The sequence below is a fragment of the Crinia signifera genome, chromosome 7 (assembly GCF_055691185.1).
Source record: "Crinia signifera chromosome 7, ASM5569118v1, whole genome shotgun sequence".
Classification (NCBI taxonomy): Eukaryota; Metazoa; Chordata; class Amphibia; order Anura; family Myobatrachidae; genus Crinia; species Crinia signifera.
In genome coordinates, this window is record NC_139223.1 from 20,524,279 (window position 1) to 20,549,679 (window position 25,401).

At 44.9% G+C, this 25,401-nt stretch overlaps 1 long non-coding RNA gene across 3 annotated transcripts in view; it reads right to left on the minus strand.

Annotated features, from left to right (window-relative positions):
* The window catches only part of LOC146021406 (uncharacterized), a 67,935-nt gene extending 42,798 nt beyond the window's left edge, over positions 1–25,137 (minus strand). For 2 of the 3 annotated variants that reach the window (XR_014450894.1, XR_014450895.1), the window contains exons 1-4: positions 24,798–25,137; positions 19,937–20,048; positions 8,258–8,351; positions 7,085–7,186 (exon numbers count right to left, since the gene is read on the minus strand). This is a non-coding gene — a long non-coding RNA (uncharacterized LOC146021406). Of the gene's footprint in view, positions 1–5,235; positions 5,896–7,084; positions 7,187–8,257; positions 8,352–19,936; positions 20,049–24,797 lie in introns of those variants that run through there. The other variant, XR_014450893.1, reaches the window with a different exon arrangement.
* Between the last annotated feature and the right edge of the window lie 264 nt (positions 25,138–25,401).

Below are 25,401 nucleotides of genomic sequence, written 5' to 3' on the forward strand. Positions count from 1 at the left end.
AGGTACACACGGAGGTGCTCAATACTGTACATTTACATAACAATATACAGCAAACAGGACAGTAAAAAATTACATGATTGAAGGAAAAACAGAGAAAAAAATAGAAAAAGCACACTAAAGGAAACAACTCATTTTAAAATCTTCATTGAGTCCAAAAGGGGACATGCAGTTCAGTCTAAAGATCCACTGCAGTTCTCTTTGTAGTAGAAGTCTGTCTCTATCACCTCCTCTTCTGAGGGGTGGTATATGATCAATGATGAAGCATTTGAGTTGCGTGACAGTGTGAGATTTAGAAAGAAAATGTCTTGCCACAGGGAGGTTTTTCAGGTCATTTTGTGCATCCTGTGAGTTGTAGCATTTCTTAATGGAGGAGCGATGTTGACTCAGGCATTCTTTAAGCATTCTAGTGGTCTTGCCAACATATAGGAAATTGCAAGGACATTGGAGGGCATAGATCACATACTGACTATTACAGTCCAACCGATGTTTAATGGAGTATTTGGTCCCGTCTTGAGGGTTAGTAAAGTGTGAACCGATTTGTATGAAATTACAATTCGTGCAACCTGCACATTTGAACGTGCCTTTCTTGCGGTTGAGCCAATGGGTTTTGCTCGCCGGAGCTGGTCCAGGTGCTGTCTTCACAAGGAGATCCCTGAGATTGGGTCCCCTCCTGTATGCAAACCTGGGCGGCTGTGAAAGTTCAGTTGATAGTACCGGGTCGCTGGCAATCAGGTGCCAGTGTTCATTTACCTTACTGCGTATCTGGTTAGAGGCCACCGTGTATGTACTGCAGAAGTTCAGGATCTTCGATTTCACCGGTTCTTGTTGTTCTTTGGTCTGGAGAAGGGTTGACCTTTCCAGTGCTCTAACCCTCTGGGTTGCCGCGTCCACCTCTTGTTTGCTGTAGCCCCGTTCAAGGAACCTCTCACCCATCCGTGTTAGGGCCTCCTCACATTCATCCCCGTCTGAGGTGACGCGTCTGACTCTCAGCAATTGGGAATACGGGAGCCCTCTCTTGAGGGGTGCTGGGTGGAAGCTATTAGCGTGGAGGAGAGTGTTTTTGTCGGACTCTTTGGCATAGATGGTGGATTTGATGGCAGTACCAACAAGGGTGATGGTTACATCAAGGTAGTTAATAAACTTGTCGCTAAAGTTCATGGTGAATTTAATGGTACAGGGGAGCGAGTTGAGATAATCGAAGAATTGCAGTAGTCGTGGCTCACCTCCTGTCCAGAGCAGAAACAAGTCATCGATATATCTGACAAAAAAGAGAATGTTGTCCTTGTATTTGGGGTTACCCGTGATGTGTTCAGACTCAAAGGCCCCCATCACAATGTTGGCATATGATGGGGCCATGTTGGAACCCATGGCTGTCCCCTGTTTTTGTCGGTAGAAACAATTCTCGAATAGAAAATAGTTTTTGGTCAAAATGGTTTCAATCAGAGTAAGCAGGTATTCGACTGGTGGTCCAACATACTGTGGATTGTTGGTTAATGCAGCACGGCAGGAGTCCAGTCCTAATTGATGGGGGATGTTGGTATAGAGACTGCAAACATCCCATGTTACCAGTAGAGTCCCTGGTGGGATGTCCTTCAGCACTTCGATTTTTCTGAGGAAGTCACTGGTATCAGAAATAAAGGATGGAATCTGCTTAACCACCGGTTGTAGGTGGAAGTCCACCAGTTGTGATAACGGCTGACACAAAGATTCCCTTGCTGAAATAATCGGCCTGCCGGGTGGTGACGTCATGGATTTATAAACCTTCCGCAGGGTGTATAAGAATGGAATCTTGGGGTGTGTCTGTCTCAGAAAATCTGCCGTTTCTTTGTTGATAAATGAGTTGTTGAAGCCAATTTGAATTATTTGATCGATGAGTTTCTTGAATTGCCAGGTAGGGTCATGTCCAAGAGCTTCATAGCAAGTTGAATCCGACAATTGGGTACCGGCCTCTTGGGTGTAGTAGTCACGGTTGAGGAGTACAATACCTCCCCCCTTGTCAGCCAGCCTGATGATCAGGTTGGAATCACTGGACAGAGATTTGATGGTTTCCTTCTCCGCTCTGGAGATATTGTGGTACGAAATCTTTTGCTCCTTGATGTGTGGATTGGTATCTCTTTTGAGCAGCCTGGTGAATGTATTGATGGAGGCATTCGTCGTGGGGGGGTCAAATGTGCTTTTGCATTTCAAAGTGTGAGTTGCATCAGTCTGAAGAATGGTGTTGACTGCTGGTTGCTTTAGGAAGTGATCTCGCAGCCGGAGTTGTCTCCCAAGGCGATACATATCAACCTGCCACTTAAAGAGGTCTTGAGTCAACGTGGGGACGAAGGATAGTCCCTTATTAAGCAGTGATGCCTCTGCTGGAGAGAGATGATGGTCCGAGAGGTTGAAAACTACAGAACCCAAGCTCACTTTGCTGGCTTCTTTTTTCCTTTTTCTCCCACCTCGGCGGGTGGGTAGAGCAGGTTTTTTGGCGGTCAGCGAGTACGTTCGCCACGGGCTAGGTATCTCGCTTCCTGCGTACTACCTGATGGTGCTTCAGAGTCACTCGTGGATGTGTGAGAACGACTCTCAATGTCTGTAAATTGAGCAGGAGGGCGTCTGCCAACTCCTCTTCTCTGTTGTTTGCGAAATTTTCTGGGTTCCAGTCTAGAAAACCAAGGATATACCCTGTTTTCCTTGTAATCCAATTTTACTTGTTTGTACTTTCCCTTTTTGAATTTCAACAGGTTGTCTTTAAATTTCTCAATTTCCGTCTCAAGTTTTTGCAGGAGCTCACTCTGGGGTTCCTGCAGTATACTGTAAGGTTCTGTGCTCTGAAGATCAGCTATGTCAGCTTTTATCAGGTTAAGGTCCACGCTCGTTTGCTCGATGACCAAGAGCATCAAATCATGTGAGCATTTATTAAGGATGCTACACCACTTGACGCAGAACTCGTTGCTGTGTCTCCCGAGTGTGGGTTGGTTGTACAGTCTGAAGCCTCTTGGGATCAAAGCTTCTTTGTAGTACTGAGACAGAGTCTGTCCATGGAGTTGTAGCTCAACCTCCCGCTTCCTAAGCTTAAGTAAGTCGTGATAAAGTTCCTCTGGTGTATCCTTGTCAAAGGCCAGGTCATCTGTGTCGGTAAAAAGAATACGCTGCTTCATGTAGCAGACACTGCGGACATTGATGCCGCTTGCACATTAGCCAGCTGTACCTCTCAGGTAGCTCCCCACTACTGTACGATTGACAGCGATTTGCCGTTATCGCCACTTTCAGCACGCAATACAGGACAGCCGAGTCTCTCCTTCCTCTCACACTCCCTTGCCGCCGCTTTGTGTGTATGTCACCATAGCAACCAGCCGCTTACACACAGCTGATGACGGGTCCTGGCGCTCAGAGACATTCCTCTCTGACGCGCAGGGAACTCCCGCTGTCAGTCGAACAGCACTACACGCCCACACATAGGTCACTGTACCAGGGCCGTCATCAATGACAGAATAGGTCAATTGGACCTCATTTTCATGTCAGTTTGGTGCTTTTTTTGCTTTATAAGCTGTTCATTCTGTGTGCTTCTGTTCCCCTGATGACAACTGGCTTAGCCCAGTAGAAACAGCTGTCGGGACAGCTGCTGTTTGTTTCTGATGTACCTGAAATAAACCCTCGTTTTTCTTCACTTCAACACTGAGTGCTGGTCTGAACTCCTTCACCCTGGGGGGGTAAGTATATTTGCATTTCTATTATGGACCCTGCACCAGAATAATCTCTGCCTTGGAGTGCCGCCCTGTTGCCCCAATCTCCTCTCTCTCTCTATATATATATATATGTATACTGGATACAACCTTGATGTCAGTGGCGCCGGGAGGCGCTGAGTAAAGTGTGGCCGCCGGGGTCTGCGGGGCTATTGTTCCGCTCCTGCCTTACCCCTGTTGCCGCTTGCCGCTGCCTCTAACTGGGACACGCAGATCTACTTCTCTGCGATGACCGGTCCCGGCGGTTCTATTGGCTCAGCTCCTACTATTATGAAAAATCGGTACTTATGTATTATCTGGGCTCCCATGTTAAATGCACCCCATTTTTTCATACCCCTACTATCCAACTACGCATGGAGTTGATTTTATATAGTGTGGCGAGCGTAGCGCGCCACCGTGCCAGAAGCGTGGCGAGCGGACGTGGTCTCATAAGAAAAACGGGAGCCCAGATATTACATAAGTACCGAAAAATCTCCCTCACAAAATGTCCGCCTCCTTATAGCAGACAGTTTTTTGGATGTTAGAGGAGGCCACGGCAATGGGGGTAAGGAGGGTGTGTGTTAACATTTCTGGGGGGGGGGGTTACCAAAAATTCTCGGGCGGGGGGCGCTATATTTGTAGTTACACTACTGCTTGATGCCCATTGCTTTTCCTTGCCTCGGTGTCTTAAAAAATCTGTTGAATAAAATAGTTAATAATTTAGACCAGGCATGTCCAACCTGCAGCCCTCCTACACATCCCAGCATGCATTGCCATCATTCTAGCATTCCCTAATAGCCAAATTGTGGCAAGGCATTCTGGGATGTGTAGTTTTAGCACATCTGGAGGGCCGCAGGTTGGACATGCCTGATTTAGACTTTACTGGTTTCATAGAAATGTGTGCACATACATCTTTGTTCCAGTCACGCCAAATATCTCCTATTGGCACGATATGCCCTGTGAGACTTCGGACATCTTTTTGTCTCCTATGAGGATGAGTCTCCTTAGCAAATACATGCAACAAGGATGCAGCAGGAGCCTGAGCTGATTCATTTGATATGCAGCTCTTGTACATTGGTGATCGTCTGAGTCTCTGAATCTGCACACCAAGTGCCATGATGCAGAGGCAGAAGTGTTTTACCATCCCAGTTTCCACTGTGCTTCATATGCAGAGTTAGGCGTACACAGATATACAAGTTATGCAAATCATATTAATTAGCAGCATCTCCTGGTGCATCCTAGCTGCATCATTTTGCAACTAAGGGGGAGATTTATGAAAATAGGAGATCTCCTTCACATGGGATGTTGCTATGGGCAACCAATCAGATACTATCTTTTATCTTCTGGAGCAGGGGTGGCCAAACCTGTCCTCAAGATCTACCAACAGGTCATGTATATCAGGCAAGCTGTGGATCTATAGTAAGAATATAAACACATAAACACATGAAGTGCACACATATAAATATTTTATTTGTGCATAAAACAAGGTTTCAAAACATGAAACAAAGTTTGTGTAATATCTCAGGTACTGAAGTTGAATGCTAAGCAATCATTTTCTTGCACATATATTAAGTGCCAGTTACATTTCATGTCCCCAGTAGTGCCAGTTACATATCATGTCCTCAATAGTGCCAGTTACATATCATGTCCACAGTAGTGCCAGTTACATATCATGTCCTCAGTAGTGCCAGAAACATATCATTTCTTCAGTAGTGCTGTTATACAGTAGATGACCCTAGTAGTGCCAGTTACAAAGCGCAGGGGCCGGGAAACTGCGTTCTGGCCCTCTATGTACGGTGACATCGAACGGGCTGTATCACTTTGTGTCCCCTGCAACGCCCTACACCCACATCAGCCACGGGAGCCCATGCTGCTCCACGACATCCCGAACCTACCTTGGTCCATCCTTGTGGCAGATTTGTTTGAATGGAGGGCGAAGGAGTACATGGTGCTCGTTGACTCAGACTGGTTCTGAGTCACCACAAGCCTGATGGTAATCTCAAAATTAAAAAGGCACTTTGCAGCACATGGTACTCCACAGCAGTTAATCACTGACAATGCCATGCAATTCAAGAGCAGAGAGTTCACAGAGTTTGCGAATACTTGGGACTATCAGCATATCCCCAGCAGCCCTCACTATCCGCAGTCCAATGGGTTGGCAGAGCGAGCAGTCCGCTCATTAAAGCACCTGATGGAAAAATGTGCACGAGATGGCTCAGATATCTATTTAGCTTTACTCAACCTGAGAAACATACCCAGAGATGGACTACCCTCCCCTGCACAGTGTCTGTTGGCATGGCGCACTCGAACAGTACTTCCAATGGCAAAGCAGCTTTTACAACCCAGAGTGGAATCTCAGGTGCGTGACTGCATTAACAGACGCAGAGCAGGCTCCAAGGCATTGTATGATAGATCGGCACACCGCCTGCCACCACTCTCCCCAGGCCAGCCTGTTCGCATACAGACTGAACAGGGTTTCGACAGAGTAGCAGTGGTGCAGCGACCTGCAGAGCGTCCAAACAGCTATGTGGTGCAATCTGACAATTCCCTATATGAGCGCAACCGCTGACACCTGTGAGTGTGGTTGAGGAGAACCCTGCACAGCCGGGTCCATCAGTTCCTACCACTGCTGCAACCAATGTTAGTGATAATTCACATCATGTGGACGATCCCATCCCAGAGATCATACCGGTGGCAGAGCCCTCCCAAATTGCTGAGGACAATACCATGGGTTCTCAACACACCATCACCAGGTCCGGGCGTGTGTCCAAACCCAATCCTAAATTCCAGGACTTCATTGTTTAGTCTTTCTTATATCTTTATCTTTGTTTTGCATTACTACCTCTGTTTATGCATAATGTGTCCTTCCAGTTAAAAGGGGGTATGCAGATGCATGTGGTGCATCATGGTACTTGTAGTCTCTAGGTGTGACTCACTTCCGGTCAGGCGGCCGGACAGTCAGTCAGTGTTAGCCGGATCTGAATAAAGATGCACCTGATTCAAGCTGCACAGGTGTCCGTGAGAGTCCATTGATACACACGCATCTACAGGGATGGAGGAGGCTAATGAATGCAGGGGAGACACTGTACTGGGTGGGAAGGGGCAGTGAGATAGGAGTGGAAGGAGGAACACTGGGCTGAATGAGGGGGGAGCACTGTGACTGGACTGTTTCCATAGTACCTGTACCAAACAGAATTGCACATAGTACATGTGTCGGGGGTTTGGAATTGTAGAGATAGCCGAGCAATGAGCTGCATCTTTTGTGTTGAAGTCCATTGGACTCTCTTTCTGCCATCCCAAAGCCCCAGCACACGTTCTATGTACAATGCTAATATAATTGGCACAGGGTGTGTGTGGTAAATAAGAAAACACCTTACCTATACAATGGTTTCTCTGCGATGGGGAACCACTGGAGAAATTGCTCCTCTTTGGGCAGATGATGTCTTCAGTTGTAGGAAATCCCATAGTCAAGAAGATGCCTGTTTGTGTAGGAATACATCATTATCATACAGAAGTTCGACCAAACCTGTGCCTCGATGTCACTCCAGCTTCCTGCTCTGTGTCCCATCAATTCCTGTTTTTATCCAGCTACATGCATTGTGGCCCCAGACTCCTGTTCCCTGTGTCACCTCCTGCCCCATCTCACTTGAGTTGACTGCCTCATTCAGCCTTCTGTCCCCCACTCCCATCTTTCCAGCCTCCAGCCCCCTATTTGCTGCCTTCAGGCCCCACAATCCAGTGTCTGCCCTTTTTCCTTTGTAGACTCAAGCCCCCCTACTTTGTAGCCTTCTGCCCACAGTCTTTGCTGCCTCCTGTCCCCCTGTTGTTCTAGCCTCCTGCCTCCCTTCTCTTTGGTGCATCCTTTGCACCCATCTTTGAAGCTTCCTGCCCCATTCTCTTTGTAGCCTCTTGCCTGACCCCTGTCTTTGTAGCCTTCTACCCATTTACTACCTTTTGTCCTCCTCCCCGTATTTCCAGCCTCCCTGTCTTTGCTGCTTCCTGTCCCCTCCCCATCTATCCAGCCTCCTGCTTATGTCTTCCCCCCATAACAAAGTCATAGCCACCTGGGCCCCCACATTCCATAGATTTTTCCCCATAGCAGTGTCATTAGCCCCCCTCCCACCATAGCAGTGTCCTTAACCCCCCCTCCCTCCACAGCAGTGTCATCAGCCCCCCTCTCTCATAGCAGTGTCATTAGCCCCCTCCCCCCATAGCAGTGTCATTAGCCCCCTTCCCTCTATGACAGTGTCATTAGCCCCCCCCCCCCATGGCAGTGTCATTAGCCCCCTACCTCTATCCCTAGCAATGTCATTAGCCCCCTCCCCCCATAGAAGTGTCACTAGCCGCCTCCCTCTATGCCAGTGACTGTCATTAGCCCCCCACCCCCCCATATCAGTGACTGTCATCAGCCCCCTTCCCCCAAACCCCCCAAGTCAGGAACCCCATTCCTCTCTCCCCATAAGTCTCCCCCTTAGCATTGTCGTGTGCCCCCTTTCCCCATAAGTCCTCCCCCACCCCCATAGCATTTTTATCTCTCATCCATAACTTACCTTTGTCCTGTGTGGCTGCTGGGGCTGTGTCCTGCAGCTCCGTGGGTTCTGCTGGCTTCCTCCTCGGCAGTGTTGCTCTCCTCAGGTCTCAGTCCTGTCAGGCAGAAAGTGAAAGTAAACTCGCTTCCTGCCTTTGAGGCTGAACACAACACACGCTGTGTGCTGCAGCTGCGGCTGGCTTCCGGGGATCAGAAGGAGGAGGACAGAAGGAGCCATGAGACTTCACTCACAAGCTCTGCAAAGGACCATGGGAGGAGCTGCACGCTGCCGCACATGCACAGCAGCCCTCCTGTGGCCATTTTGGAATTAGGAAAAATGCCGCGGCCGCTGGCTGCTGACATCATGGTCCGCGGCCCTGGTTTCCCACCAGGGCCAATCTGCCCCTGTATGGGAGTGACATGGGTGAGGTAGACAGCAAGCGTGGAACAGAGAGTTAAGGTTAAATTTGGCTGACCGTGGTGAAGAAGTGGGTCTTGAGTACCCATTTGAAGTTTTATAGAGGTGGAGAGTCTGAGGAGGAGAAGGAAAGAATTCCTGAGAAAGGGAGTGACTGCGTCCTGATCTAGTAGTAGAGTAGTAGAAGATGTTTCTGAATGTATGTACTAGAGGTCTGGTAGAACACTGCGGAAAATTACTGCACACTTTTATTTTTGCAGATACAAGTTGAGTATCCCTTATCCAAATATCCATTATCCAAATTATTCCGAAAACCATATATTCCAGAAATGGTCATCTGTAACACACCTACTAAGGACATGATACTGAGGACATGATATGTAACTGGCACCACTGAGGACATGATATGTAACTGGCACTACTAGGGTCATCTACTGTATAACAGCACTACTGAAGAAATGATATGTTTCTGGCACTACTGAGGACATGATATGTAACTGGCACTACTGTGGACATGATATGTAACTGGCACTATTGAGGACATGATATGTAACTGGCACTACTGAGGACATGATATGTAACTGGCACTTAATATATGTGCAAGAAAATGATTGCTTAGCATTCAACTTCAGTACCTGAGATATTACACAAACTTTGTTTCATGTTTTGAAACCTTGTTTTATGCACAAATAAAATATTTATATGTGTGCATTTCATGTGTTTGATGTGTTTATACAACATAAATGCAAGATACCTCAAGATACATTATTGAAATATAAAAATATTCCAAAATACGGAATAATCCGTTATCCAAAATTCTTATGGTCCCGAGCATTTTGGATACGGGATACTCAACCCATATTGTATAATAAATGGAAAAAAAGCATAAAAATCCAAAAACCTATGTCTTTTTTCAACCTCAACTACTATGTTACTATGTTACTATTTGAATTGGTTGACCATCGCCCCCTCATTCACTGAACCTTGCTATTCTTCCTCTTTCCAAAGCTCAAGGAACACATTTATGGGAAGACCTGTTGTCCAATGGCGATGTCATGACCGCTATACTGGACTGGTTAGAGGATCAATCACTGGACTTTTTCCTGAACGGAAAGTTGGATTTGTCAATGGGAAATGTGTTTGGAGACTACGATGAAAACGAAATGCCATATGATCTTACATTTCTCGGTAATTCATGGTCAGGACACTGACTTTTGTGGTAATTGATAAATTCCTACCCACCAAGAACTTGTGTTATTCTATATTGTACATGCTACATTGCTAGATCTTTTACTTAGTCTTACATCATGATTTCTATGCATTTTAATGCAAACCAATATTCTGTATATTCAATAATCAAACTTCAGTCCTACAGTACTACACACATAGACAGCCACAGGGAACACCATTATTGTCTATTGTATACAATAAAATCTGCATTTCATGAACTACTGATGTTAAAAAATATAAATTGCAAATAAAATGTTTTGTTCACTTTAAATATAAGCATGAGTGAGCGCTTCTGATATTAGTGAGTTCTACCGGCTCATTGGAAGGTCAATTTGTCTTTGTAAATCCACGACTTGTTTACCTATGTATACTGTACATCAAGATCTTGAATAAAAATGTATGGATATATATAAAAAAAAAATAATAAAGATCTCCCCATCCCAGCTGTAGATCAGGTGCAGTGACCTCATATTGTATAATGTAAATTAGCAGCAGAATCACATCTCACCTTTAGTTTGGCCGACAGCAGCTCACAGGAAAGGAAAGAATCATATTTATAGTGTTAGGATCATATTTTACCATTGGAAGAACAAAGAAATGATTATCTGTTACCAACTAGGTAAGCGGCCCTTGGGCTTGATGATATTTTTAGAAGTAAATCAACAATTTATTTTAATGACCTGCATCGCTCCAATGTGCGACTCAGCTATATTCCTATTGGGAGAAGCCATTTTTCTGCTCATGGTCTTGGATTATACAATAAAGTTTCAAGAAATAAAACAACTACATTCTTTTTGAATCTCAGATCATTGCACATTGTATAGTTATATTAGTTCAAGAAGTGACAGATAGGGTCGGACTGACCAACAGTGGGGACATGCGGTGGTCCCCAGTACCTGGGCACCCATATTGCTACATTATAATGCACAGAGCTATAGTTTATTACTACAGTACATTTCTGTTATCCACCTGCATACACTAGCATACCTCCCAAGTGTCCTGATTTTCATGGGCCAGTCCTGGTTTTTTGGAATGTTCCTGCCCGGGGCTGGCAGTGTCCGGCACAGAGGTGGGGAGCAGTTGGGAGTCCCTCCTGCCTGTCACTTCTCTGCTCAGCAGAATAGCGCACAGCATCTATTCAGTGTATTAGAGGGGATGGGGGAATAGGCGTCAGCTTACACAGTGCTTGCCATGCCCCCATAGTGATGAAAAATGGGGTAGTGGCTTGCAGCCATTGCACCCCATGAGGCCTCGCCCCTTTGACATAGACCACACTCCTTTTTCAGGTGCACCCAGTGCATTCTCAAATTGAAACTGTTGAGATGTACGCACTAGTAGTATTTATTTCTCTGTCTCTTTGTCTCTCTCTCCCTATATCTATCTATCTATCTATCTTATTAAAAATCAATATTTAAATATACCAGGGGTAATGTAGTAGTTATACCGCTTGTTATTCACCTTATACAACAAGCCACGGTTGCCCTTAGCAACCGTTACTATACACAATATATTTTAAATATAACGCCTGTTTATTTTACCACGTGCTACTCAGACGCACATGCGGATGAGACTCAACAGGAGTATATTTAAAATATAAATGTATTTTTACCATAAGATTACTAGCGATATACTGAATGCACTAAACATTTGGCTAACAGATTCAGGGCAATGCTGGTGGAGCATCTAAGACGCTACTAAGCTTATGAAAAATAATAATGACACAATGAAACATGGGTTAAATTATGATCATGGCTCCGACCCCGTGTCTTAATATATTTTACATCCAAACTGGACATAGAGAGTTTACGATTACAAACATTACAATTTATAACAGTATTCAACAAGGCTAGTATGATATTCAAAGTAAAGACAATGAAGTGGAAATGCAGGTACAGCTAACACGCAACTATTAAAACATACAAAGGGTAGCAATTACCGTCAACAGAAGCAAGTGACCACGATCGGATAAGGCTTCTCCAGGGCCCTGGAGAAGGCACTCCAGTTCAGTATAGGTCTCTTCTCCACAGTCCCAGGACCAGACTTTAAAGGCAAGGGGAGTGGGGTAAAACTGAGTTATCATTGGTCAAGGCACAAAACACTGGTCATCTCCTCATTGGTCCTTCAAGTCACAGGTACAACTTCCTGGCAGTGAGAATCTCATTAGACCATGTGGTTCCTTTGTTCTCTGGGTGAGGGGAGATCTGAGGAACTGGTTCTAACTGGTATTTACAGTCCTTTGTCCCTTGTACACATGGTTCTTAACAGATAACATTTGGAGTGGTATCTTTAAGGCCTAGTATTGTACAAATATTCTCACTATACTGGCCTTGCAACTGTTGACGGTATTTGTAACAAGTAAACAGTAAGATGATTCTGGATTTACACAAGGGTTTTGCACAAACATACAGAAACAAAAGGGGGCATTTAATTTAGGATTTACCATTAATGTTTCACGTCCGTCCTTGGCAGTTTTGTTTAAGTTACTCAGATGTAAATGGCGTACTGGAATTGCGCAGAGGGCGGGCGTAATATGGCGTAGCGATGCAATTTTTGGCTTCCACAATCTATCTATCTACAGATAGAGCTTGTCTGATTGTTGCGGGTCCTGGCGATTGTATCGCAAACCGCCAGTACCTCCCATCAGACGGAAGGGGGCAAGAGATCCTCATGCCCCCGTTCCCTCAGAGCCCACTGCCACCTCCCCGCTGCCTCACTGTGCCACTCCTAGATGAGCCACGTGTTTGTGCCGTGCACTTGTGTGGCTTAGCATAGTTATCCAGCTACCTCTGTGCAACCTTTTGCCCTAAAATAAATAATGAGAGGAGTAAATTATCTGGAAAGGGCTGGAAATTAATGTTTTTTTTTTCAAAAACAAAATTTATATTTGGTAATCGTGGTCATACAAATAAGGCATTGTTACAATGAGTTCCCCATTACAACATGATCTGGGGTACATCTTCAAGTCCAGCTCAAAGAAAGAAAGAAAGATTTGTTTCCCACACATCACCACTTTTCCATTTTCGTTATTAACATTATGCAGGCAAACTTTTAAATTATTTAAATATATCTTATGCCTTTTCTATCAATTTAAGACCGGTAGCATTACATACATTTCAATTATACAATCAAACAATTAAACAACACCCCTCTCCCATCCTCCCCTTCCTTTTCTCCCTCCCCCCTCCCCCTCCCCCCCTTTTTCCAGCAAGAATTCTGATTTACATCCTAACTTATTGATCTTAATAGATACCAGGTAGTTGCCTCAAATATTTTGAAAACGTGTGCCCTTGTCTCCTCTTCCAAGGAATCAATGTACACTCCCCATTTCTTATAAAACCTCTTGATTCCACCTTCAACATCCGGCAATGTTGCTCTTCTGTCAAAATAAAGCATTTTCATTAGTTCCGCCTTGACCGAGGTCAAGAATGCCGGGGAAGATGAGGTCCATGTTCTTAGTATGACTTTCTTAGCCACAGTTACTACAATTGTTAAAAATGGAATCAATTCCCTCTTTCTGCCTTTAAAATCCAATGTGGAAAAATTGGCTAACAACATGGCCATTGGGTTCTTAGCCAATTGTAGTTTACATATTCCATTTATAAAACCCATTACTTTATCCCAGAATTTTCGCACTTTTCCACATTTCCACATACTGTGATAAAATGTTGACTGAGTACTTTTACATTTCAAGCATAGTCCCAGCTCCCCAGGCACAAAGTGCTTGCGCTGTGCCTGCGAGATGTATGCTCGGTGGAGAGTCTTTAAATGCACTTCTTGTAACATAGCTGATTGTAAAATTTTCATTGTTTTTTCTAAGTGTTTAGACAAGGTCTCATGGGAAGTAACCGTTGGGACATCTAGCTGCCATTTTTCCGCTCTCTTTGCCCAGATATCCTCAGTGGTCATTGGGAGGAGACCCGGGTACAGATAGCGCAATCTATAAGGCCCGGATGCACTGAGTACAAAGATAACTTGTAAAGGATCTGGTTTATTATCTCCCTTCATGGGTGTGGGCATCGACTGGGTATAATGTCTGGCCTGCAAATACATGTAAAATTCCTTGTTGGTGATAGAGAACTTGGAGACCAGATCCTGAAATGTAATTATACCTCCTCCCGGATCAAAGACGTCCTTAATGGCTGATATCCCCCTGTCCCTCCACGCCAGAAACGGAGACCCAGATAGGCCGGGGATAAAGTTTGGGTTGCCCCAGAACGTGGCGTATTTTGTAACATTATGTCTACGACCCAGTTTCTTATTTATGGCTAACCATATTAGGTAGCTGTCCCTGAACATTATGTCCTGCATAGCGGACTGTAGAAGGGATGCCCTGGCGGTATGTAACAGTGCAGCTGTAGAGAAGGTGGGAAATAGCTCTGCATCCAAGATTCTATGTGTGTAATAATCTGTGCCTTGCAACCAATCCAAAATATATCTCATGAACACTGCTTGGGTGAATGCTGTTAAATGCGGAATACCCAGCACCCCCTCCGGCTTTCTAGAGTAAAGCTTGTTTCTGGATATCCGTGGTTTTTTACCTAACCACAAAAATGTAAAAAACACATTGGTAATCCTCTTACTGTCTGCTACATTTAACTTGACCGGTATCATCTGGATACAATAGGAAAGCCTGGGGAACATGATGGATTGTAGGACCGCTGCTCTGCCCATTAATGACAGTGGGAGAGCTGTCCATGCTTCAAGTTGTTTCAAGATTCCTACAATAATGCCCTCAAAATTGATCTTGAATAGATGGGACAAGTTAGCTGGCACATTAATGCCCAAATACTTAATTGCCTTGTTGGTGATTTTAAATTGTGAGAGCAGTGACAAGGAGGATCCCATCCCAGGAGGTGGTATCATGAGGACTTCTGATTTCTGTAAATTGATTTTGTAACCCGCAAACGACCCAAAATCTTTTAGTAATTGTAAGACTATAGGAATGGATGACTCTAGGTCCGACACAAACAGCAACATATCATCGGCAAATAAACTGATTTTCAGGTCCGTATTCCCCACTGTGATACCCTTGTATAATGGATGGGAACGTATTGCTATGGCCAAAGGTTCTAATGCTAGTGCAAACAACAGGGGTGACAAAGGGCACCCCTGTCTGGTCCCCTTCTGAATTATAAACTGTGGAGATATATAGCCATTACAAGCAACCTGCGTGCGTTGGGCATAGTACAACGTACGTAGAAGAGTTTCAAACTCTTGGGGGAATCCAAAACGAACCAGGGACTCAAACAGGTGATCCCAGGTGACCAGATCAAACGCTTTTTCCGCGTCTATAGACATTATTGCATGATCCCCGGAACCACCCATCCGAGTCAAGTGCTGAATCGCCGCCAAAACCCTTTGCACATTTACCACCGAGTGCCGTCCTGTAATAAAGCCTGTTTGGTCGGCCGATATCACCTTTGGTAGAACAAATTTAAGCCTTTCCGCCATTAGTTTAGTTAATAATTTGTAATCACTATTAAGAAGCGATATGGGCCTGTATGAACCAGGATCCTCCTTGTCACGACCTGGGTTTGGTAGCACTTTCACCGTTGCCAAATTAAAGTATAAGGGGAGTGGTGCGCCCTTCAATATGGCATTAAACACCTTCGTTAGGGGTTTGCTGATTTTGTCTACCAATATTTTGTAGAATTCTCCCGAAAACCCATCGGGCCCTGGGGCCTACAGAGGTTTCAGTTTTTTGATTATCTGTGAGACCTCCTCCACCGTAATTGGGCACATAAGTCCCTCCCTAGCTGCCTCTGTTATCTGCGGTACCTCTATGGATTCCCAAAAGGTCTTTTTCCTATCATGGTCAATTGGGCCTTGTGAATATAGTTCCCCATAGAATTTTCCAAAAATACCCAGGATGTCCGCTCCCCTATGTTTTATCACTCCCCCTGGAGCCTTCAGAGAGGTCACCACCGCTGATGGTCTTGTACCCCGAATTAAGTTAGAGAGGAGTCTACCATTTTTGTTACCATGTCTATAAAATTGGAATGAGGTATCAGAGATCTGTTTGGTGGTCTGATTTTCTATAATGGTGTCAAAGTGAGCTTTAGCCTTAATGTAGGCCGCCTTGGTATCATGGGTCTGGGAAGAGTACGCGGTTGTTAACTCCCCCTGCGCCTTCAAAATGTCAGCAGACCTTTCCTTTTTATATTTGCTTACAAAGGCCATTACCTCTCCCCTCAACACTGCCTTGGCCGCCTGCCAATAGATGAGGGGATCTGTGTTCAGTCCCTGGTGGATACTTTCATATTCAACCCATTTAGCTTCTAAAGCTTGTCTGAACCTGGTAGAAGTGGAGAGATAAGATGGAAACCTCCATTGTCTATGAGAACCCATGTCTACCGAGGTTTCTACTAAACACCATATCAGGGAATGGTCCAAGATACACATTGAGTTAATACCAGCCTCCACCAGGTTCAGAAACATGGTGCTCGAAGGGAGCAAGTAGTCGAGCAGCAGACAAACAGGTATAGTCGTGTTCGGTAGGGTGAAGTACCCGCCAACAATCAATTAGATGTAACTGTTCTATGACATATTTGATTCCTGTCCCCTGTTGTATTGTGCGATTGATTGTGGCTCCTGATCTATCCAAAGACGGCAGCGCCACTGCATTAAAATCCCCTCCTACCATTAGTCGGGAGTCTGCAAATGGGTACAAAATATTGATCAGTCTATGACTAAACTTCTTCTGCTTAGTGTTAGGGGCGTAGACATTACACACATAAAATGTTTCCCCAAGCACAGAAATTTCAGCCAGTACAAAGCGCCCCGCCGGATCTGCTTAGAGTTGTGAGCATTTAGCATCCAGGGCTGCCCTTACCAATATCGCCACACCTCGTGCTTTACAGTTAAATGATGCTTAGGCTGCAACTCTATAACCCAGCGTACCCAACTTGGCATGTTCACTATCAGTCAAATGCGTTTCCTGTAACATGGCTATATCAGCCTTTTGCTGTTTAAGGTATATCAGTATTTTTTTCCTCTTAATAGGGGAGTTAATGCCCCCCACATTCCACGAGCATATTTTCAAGTGGGACATACCCTTAATCCATATTACATTCAGAACGGATTTCTTCAGGACTCTTGCTGTTAATTTCCCCCCCACCCCCTACCCTCCCTACCCCTCCAAAACATCCCAACACAACCCCCCCCCTTTAACATCTTTCCCCATGAGGTAAGCAACCTGAGGGCGGGTTTTGGCCCAAGTCTTAGTGCCGCCACCCCCCCCCCTCACACATCAGTGTCTTTATCTAGACTTCCGTGTATCTCTCCTGCAAAGGAGTAGAAAATCTTTTTTTACCTCCCGGGTTGCTGTGAGCGGGCTGGCACCCCTAGTGTACATTCGAACATTATGTCAAACATTTAACACATAAACATTTCAACGTTTAACCTATCCTAACCTCTCTCGTTACCTATGTGCCTGTCAGGCACGGTAGAACGCAATGCAATGTATTGAACCTGGGTATTATCAGATCCTGAAAAGAAGGATGTCATTATATTCAGCGAGCAATGTCATTCATCAGCATTACATTGTGGCGGTCCCAATGCAACAAGCCCTATAGAGACATGTACAGGATCTTTGCAGCTGAAGCCAAAGGGAAAAAAAAGAACTGGCAGTATATGCCGTTAACGCTTAAACATTTCAACGTTCAACCTGACTTAACATCCCCCGTTTCCTATGTGTCTGTCAGGCATGGTAGTGGATATTAAAAAAGAAAGGTATGGGTATATCCTGCGCTGGCCTTCACTGCTTAATGCTAGTGGGTGTGCAAAAAGAAGGGATGATTGACACAATATATTTAATAAATAAAATTATTTATTTTTATTTTTATAAAAGATCAAAAGGAATATAAGGTAAAAGAGTATATACGTTATAATACAAATGGTTGGTTGGGTTGTCCTAATACCGGTATACAACAAAACTTTGACAAACTCACACAAAACATATACTGTACTGCCCCTCAGTGGGCGTTTCTAGTACTTTAGGATAAAAAGTCTCAATGGGTAATCCGGAGAGAGTTTTGCACAGTCACTTGGTTTTAAGCAACAAATTTGCTTACCAGGAGATGGTATTGGCGTTTGCGTGTGGGGGTTCCAGGGATACGATCCTTGTCTGCCGGCAGACTTTTAACCTCCTGTCGTAGCAGCGGTCTGTGCGGCTTGCTGAGTAGGGAGGGATCGATTGCTCTGGGATGGTAATGGATATTGCCAAGCAGTGAACCTGAGCATTATCAGATCCTGAAAAGAAGAATGTCTTCATATTCTGTGAGCAATGTCATTCATCAGCATTGTCCATCATTACATTGTGGAAGACCCAATGCAACGAGCTGTATAGCGTCATATATAATAACTTTGAAGCAAACGCAAAAGTACAAAAAGAACTGGCAGCATTTGCCATACTGTGTCAAGTGGCTTGGGGGACACAGGGGGGGTACCTCTATTTAGATACGCTCGGGCATCTCCTGCAGTGGAAAAGTCTTTAAAGGTATCCCCCTCAAATATGCGCAGACGCGCCGGATAGAATAATGCAAACTTTTGATTATTTGTGATTAGCTGTGAACAAATCCCGGAGAAATCCTTCCGAGCTCTGGTCACTTCCGCTGAATAATCTTGGAATAGATGTAACTTGTGACCTTCCCATTGAATAAGCTTTTGTTTTCGGGAGGCCGTCCAAAGGACCTCCTTATGTAGGTAATTCAAGCAGCGGAAAATATTGACTCTGGGCCTATTATTTGTCCCCTCCTTCTCAGGTCCCAGTCTATGGGCTCTCTCAATTACAATGTCTGTGCAATCTGCCTCCACCCCGAGGATAGTTGGGAGAGTGTTCCTGATAAAGTGGTGCAGCTTCGGGCCCCTGATTGTCTCCGGGAGTCCCACTAATTGGAGGTTATTCCTCCTCGAGCGGTTTTCGAGGTCGTCGACCTTGTTTGTCAGTGTATACACTGCTTTCTGTTTGTCAGTGTATACACTGCTTTCTGTAAATCAGAATTGTGGGATTTAAGTTCTTGGACCTCATGAAAGACTGCACCCACTTGTGTTTTATTATGTGTAACCCTCTGCGAGAGCTGTGTGAAATGGTCTCTGAGTTCATCAAAGCTGCGTTGAAAGACCTCTGTTTGTGCTTTGAGCATGGGGGTTATAGTGGCTGTGATAGCCCTTACCATGTCCTGGTATGCGTCAGGGGCGTCCTCCATCACTTCATCCCCCTCTGATCGTGTGGTCAAACACTCCGGGTTACTGTTGTAGTTAGTCAGCGGTGAGGCTGTGGTGGAGATGACTTTAGGCTGTGCTGCTTCCCTCTGCATCTGAGTACGCTGCGGCTCCGTCTGTCTCCCGGAGCGCGTGGCTGAGTTGACGGTCGCCATCTTGAATTTAGGCTGCGGCGTCTGGGCTGTGCTGCGGCGGTTCTGGCGCTTCGGCATAGGAGAGAGGAATCTCTCCATACAGCGTCCCCGACTCCTCCGCTACGCAGGGCTGTGTTTGTGGACCGCAAAGCGATGGTCTAGGGGTGCTACCCGACTCACCACCCAAGGAGCTCACAAAGCCTGCGGCTGCCTCACATGAGCCCGGAACCGGTGGAAATTAATGTTATTGAGGTTACTATTACTCTAGGGACAAAAAAATGCAAATATTACGTGATTCGGGCATTTTTTGTAACATTTTCTCAAAAAAATCCAAATCCAAAGTTTTTCACCGCCACTCGACAAAGCCAAATCCAAATCGTTTCCCATGTGCTCATCCCTAATATATATATATATATATATATATATATATATATATATATATATATATATATATATATAGTGTCAGGGGGGGTGTCCGGCACTCGTCGCACTCAGACGATATCTGCCCGGGTGCCTTCCTTGGTAGAGCAAAACTACCGCATGTATGGAGACAAACACAGGCGTCACTCCGGGGCTTGAGGTGAAAAAACTTTACTGTGTGGCGGTCAACGCCGTTTCGGGTTTCCCCGTCGTCAGGACCAAAATACACAAACAACAAGTGATACAACGTGCAGTGTTTAAATACAAAAAAACTTACAATTGGACGACCCTCTGCGCCGCTCCGTCACCCGACCGAGGCTACCGTCGACACTGCTGGCACCAACCAGGAAGTGAAACGTCAGAACTCCGGGCGGGGAGGTCACAGGCTGCTGGGGGAGAAAAGTGCAAAGTGCATGTTTAGTGCATAACATTGATATAAGGCATGATATTGCAATAAAATAACAGAAGACATGCATCTATAATGAAATGAATAAAAAATGTAAAGTGCTAGTGCAGTACATATAAAAACGAAATGTTCCCAGCTAACAACCTATCTGGCCACTAGATGTCAGTGTGGCCATACCCAGCAAACGGTCATGATGTGGACATCAATTAGTCATATATGAATAATGTGATAACCGGTGAAACAATTTAAGGTCCTATTCATGTTATGCTGGTGGTTGTCACAGTCAACCCGCAAGACCCAGGATATGGTCCCATCTACATGGAAAAATGATAATCATAATGATATTAAAAGAATGGTGACATAGTTATTATTTAATGATCATATTTGTGCCCTTAATGTTTTTAAGGGACTGTATCATGCTGGGTACCTGGATCTATACATGGGCATAAAGTACAATAAACATTGAATCTATAAAATTATTATAATAATATAAATTATAAGAAGCTGCCCAAATTTAAGGTCTCGTTAAGACCGCCAGGTTTTAGGGTACCTAGCCTGTGTATCCAACGGCTTTCAAGTTGCAACAGCCGTTTATCCCTGTCACCACCTCTGTGGTTGTCAGGGATTTGATCTATTATGCGGTAGCGAAGGGTGGCCATGTTATGTTTGGCCTCAAAGAAGTGGCGGGCCACAGTCTGTTCGCTGTGGCCTTTTACTGCCGCTGCCCGTATGGCTGTCCTATGATTGGCCATGCGTTCCTTAAAAGTACAACTAGTTTTGCCCACATAGTTGAGCCCACAGGGGCATGTGAGTAAATAAACAACGTACCGGGAGGTACATGTGAGCACTTGACGGATGTGGTAAATTTTGCCCGAATGTGGGTGTCTAAATGTGTTCCCTGTTACCATGTAACTGCATGTTACACAGCCTGTGCATTTGTAACACCCTCCTTTTTTGGATAAAAAATGGGCAGGTGTGCTACGCATAAGGGAGACATCCGATTTAACAAGTTGATCACCAATGCTGCGACCCCGAATGTACCCAGCCCTTATCCTGGTTCCCACTAAACTAGGAAGATCTGGGTCAGTGTTGACCATGTTCCACAGTTGTTTGGTTTTTTGGTTGATAGTGGGACTTTTGTTGGAAAAGTGATTTACCCAGGTAATTATTTTGTCCTGTGTGGGCTTAGGGGTCTGTATGGAGGTGACTCCTGATAGTAGAGTATCACGGTCCAAGGCACATGCCTTGGTCTTGGCTGCTTGAATTAAGGACCATGGGTAGCCCCTTTGGAGAAACTTGTCGACCATAAGGTCCAGTTGTATATCTCTTGTCTGCAGATCGCTATTGATCCTGCAGACTCGCAGAAACTGCGAATAGGGGAGGCTAGTCATGGTAGAGGTGGGGTGAGAACTGTTGAATTTTAACAGCATATTCCTGTCAGTTTCTTTAGTGAATAATTGGGTACTGATTTTATTCCCAGATTTTAAGATGCGGACATCTAAAAAATCTAATTGACAGGCACTGATTTTAAAAGTGAATTTCACCGGACTATCGGAGGCGTTATGACTATTCAACAGGTCTACCAATATGTCCTCTGGCCCAGACCAAAACAGGACCAGGTCATCAATATACCTGGCATAAAAAATGGCATGTTTCTGGAACGTGGCATTGGTCAAAAAAATTTGGTTTTCAATTTTGTACATAAAGGAATTCGCATATGAAGGCGCTGCCGGGGAACCCATTGCACAACCTGATGCTTGGCTATAATATTTACCATCAAATATGAAAATATTGTGCGTAAGAGTGAATTCAAGTAATTGCATCAGGAAGTGAGGGTTGGGACCACAGTAATTGGAGTTGTCTCTAATGAGGTCACTAACTGCTGAAAGGCCTTGGGAGTGGGGAATGCAGGTATAGAGGCTGGTGACGTCTATACCAGCCATGATGGTGTTATCAGGAATATCCCCTAAGGCCTTAAGTTTAATCAAAAGATCAGTGGTGTCTCTCAAATAGGTGCAGGTGTTCTGCACACAATCCTGCAAGAAGGCATCCACAAATTTAGCAAGAGGCTCGCACAAAGATCCCCGAGCGGCTATAATAGGCCTACCGGGGGGTCTCAGGGCGTCCTTATGCAACTTGGGGATGATATAGAAAGCCGGAATGACGGGCTTGGACCGCAGCAAACTCTTCTTGGCATCCGTAGAGATGTATTGAAGTGTAATGGCATTGTCCAGAATGGTGGTGATATATATATAGCTTATAGAAAAGATGAGGACACTCACTGGTCTTCTTATATGGATTACAAACTTTTTAATCCCTCTTCAGCAATTCAACATAAAGTGCAATGTGCATGACAGTGGGCCATCGGCCAACGTTTCGGTCTCCCCCTAGACCTTTGTCAAGGCCCCCACTATCTCCTCCTAAAGTGCATAACCCCATAGTGCCTCAGTGAGACCTATGTACAGCACATGAGCTCAAGGACACACCTCCTCAAAGTTGCCAATAATATATGGAACAATGGTGCTGTTCATCACAGAATAATATCTAAACATATATGTTCCTCACTTACCACCATACAGTACTTATTATCCACTTCTTGCGGGCAGCCCAATTCATACTCGCCTGCCACGCTGTGGCCGCCATTCTCCCGGCTATCAGCCCGGCGTTCGGGTCACCAGGCGGAAGTGCGTCATCACTAGGATGCATCATTTCCTGTCCGGTGGAACGCACAACCAGGAAGTGTGCATTCCACTGCGACACTCGCAGAGTACTACAGGAAAACTCTAAGCTATACTGGTATACTGGAATTATCTAGGACACCTGAGCTGACACCCTGACAGTTATATGTATATATATTCTGGAAGAAGAACAAAGTGTATTACAGTTTTAATATTTAAAAGGGTTTAAGAACAACGTTTCATAAAAGGTATAGGTGGAACACCCATACTGCAAATTTCCTATATAGGAAAGACCAAAAGGTCACTTAAAATAAGAATTCTCGAACATACGAGAAATATTAAAAACAAAGTGACAAATCATAGTGTCCCACGTCTCTTTGCGCAATTTCATAATGGCGATCCTACCCTTTTGAAATTTATAGGCATAGAACATGTACCAATAGACAAAAGGGGAGGAGACCAAGAAAAAAACTTTAATAAAAAGAGAAACGTTTTGGATAATCACTCTAGATACACTTATCCCGAAAGGGCTGAATGAAAACTATGAGATTACCCCCTTCACACAGAATGCTTCGAAGTTGTAGATCTGATATACCAATAGAAACCTTGTATATGTAACCTAATATGACTGTGTAAAGTAACTTTGTAAAGTGTCTTCTCTCTCTAGTAATGGAAATGTGAGACAATCAATAAACCACACAATATCCTCTACAGCAGTGGTCTCCAACCTTTTTTGGGTCGGGAGCTACTCGCGACAAAATAAACCGCTCGAAGAGCTACTAAAGTAAAAAAAATTAAAAAATCTGCATAATATCCCAAAAAATGCCCTTTACACATAATGCCACAAACTGTAATGCCCCTGACACATTATGCCACACACTGCAATGCCCCAAAACATACCTCCCAACACTGGAGGCAGAGGAGAAGAGTTATCTGCGCGTGCCATAGGCACGCGCCAAAAATTAGAAGTTTCAGCTACTACCGTGGAACTCCTGCGAGGCTACATTCCCCATTTTTTCCACACACACACACGATGCCCATTATACATATGCCCAACAACGTGATACTCCGTTATACAAATGCCCCACACCGTGATGCACCATTATACATATGCCCCACACCGTGATGCCCATTATACATATGTCACACACCGTGATGCCCATTATACATGTCACACACCGTGATGCACCATGTTACATATGCCACACACCGTGATGCACCATGTTACATATGCCACACACCGTGATGCTCCATTATACATATGCCCCACACCAGGATGCTCCATTATACATATGCCCCACACCGGGATACTCCATTATACATATGCCCCATACCGGGATGCACCATTATACATATGCCCCACACCGTGATGCACCATTATACATATGCCACACACCGTGATGCACCATGTTACATGTGCCACACACCGTGATGCACCATGTTACATGTGCCCCAGAACTTTGAACTCCATTATACAAATGCCCCACACCGTGATGCTCAATTAACCATATGCCACACACCGTGATGCACCATGTTACATATGCCACACACTGTGATGCACCATGTTACATGTGCCCCAGAACTTTGAACTCCATTATACAAATGCCACACCGTGATGCTCAATTAAACATGTGCCACACACCGTGATGCTCCATTATACATATGCCACACCGTGATGCTCCATTATACATATGCCCCACACTTTGATGCTCATTAATTAATAATCATCCAGGTGTGTGGGGCATATGTCACACACATGATGTCACACACATGATGCACATTATTCAAATGCCCCACAGCGTGAAGCTCATTATTAATGAGCATCAAGGTGTGGGTCATTTCTATAATGGGCATCATGTGTGTGGCATCATGTGTGTGACATATGCCCCACACACCTTGATGATTATTAATTAATGAGAATCAAGGTGTGGGCCGGGGCATATGTTTAATGGGCATCCTGTGTGTGGCATATGTTTAATGATCAAACATAAACATATGCCACACACATGATGCCCATTTTACCTCAAGGCTCAAGCAGTAAAATTATTTATTACCTGTCGCAGGACTGATTTTCATGCAGGGCAGGCGTCTGTAAAAGCTGTGGCGCAGGACTCTGTGCAGGGCTGCAGGCTATGCTGCAAAAAGAGCGCAAATTCCTGCGCTGGGGACGTGCTGGGGACGTTATTGGGCGGCTACCTCCGGACCTAAGACCTCCTGCCGCAAAGCGAGGAGGTTACACACTGCCGTGCCGTGAAGTCGGGTTCACACACTGCTGTCTGACCTCCTGCCGCCAAACAAGGAGGCGCATCGCGGCAGGAGGTCAGTGGGAATGAAAAGCTGCGCCGAGCTACCACATAACGGCAGGCGAGCTACCCGTCGCTCGCGAGCGACGGGTTGGCGATCGGCGATCGCTGCTCTACAGTATAGCATGACTGTTTGAGAGGATATCTGGGCCATTGGAGATGAGGTCCAATAATAACTTTAAAAAAACACTGAACTTGTTGAGCCATGTTATACAAACTAATAATCTAAAAATGAGAAAAATTATTAAAAATACCTTCTCTCTAAAAAATCTCCTTTTCCCCCTTTTTTCATATAAAAGAATGGGGTATGACTATGCCTTTAATGGTCCTAGAATACCCCCAAAATGCCACTGCA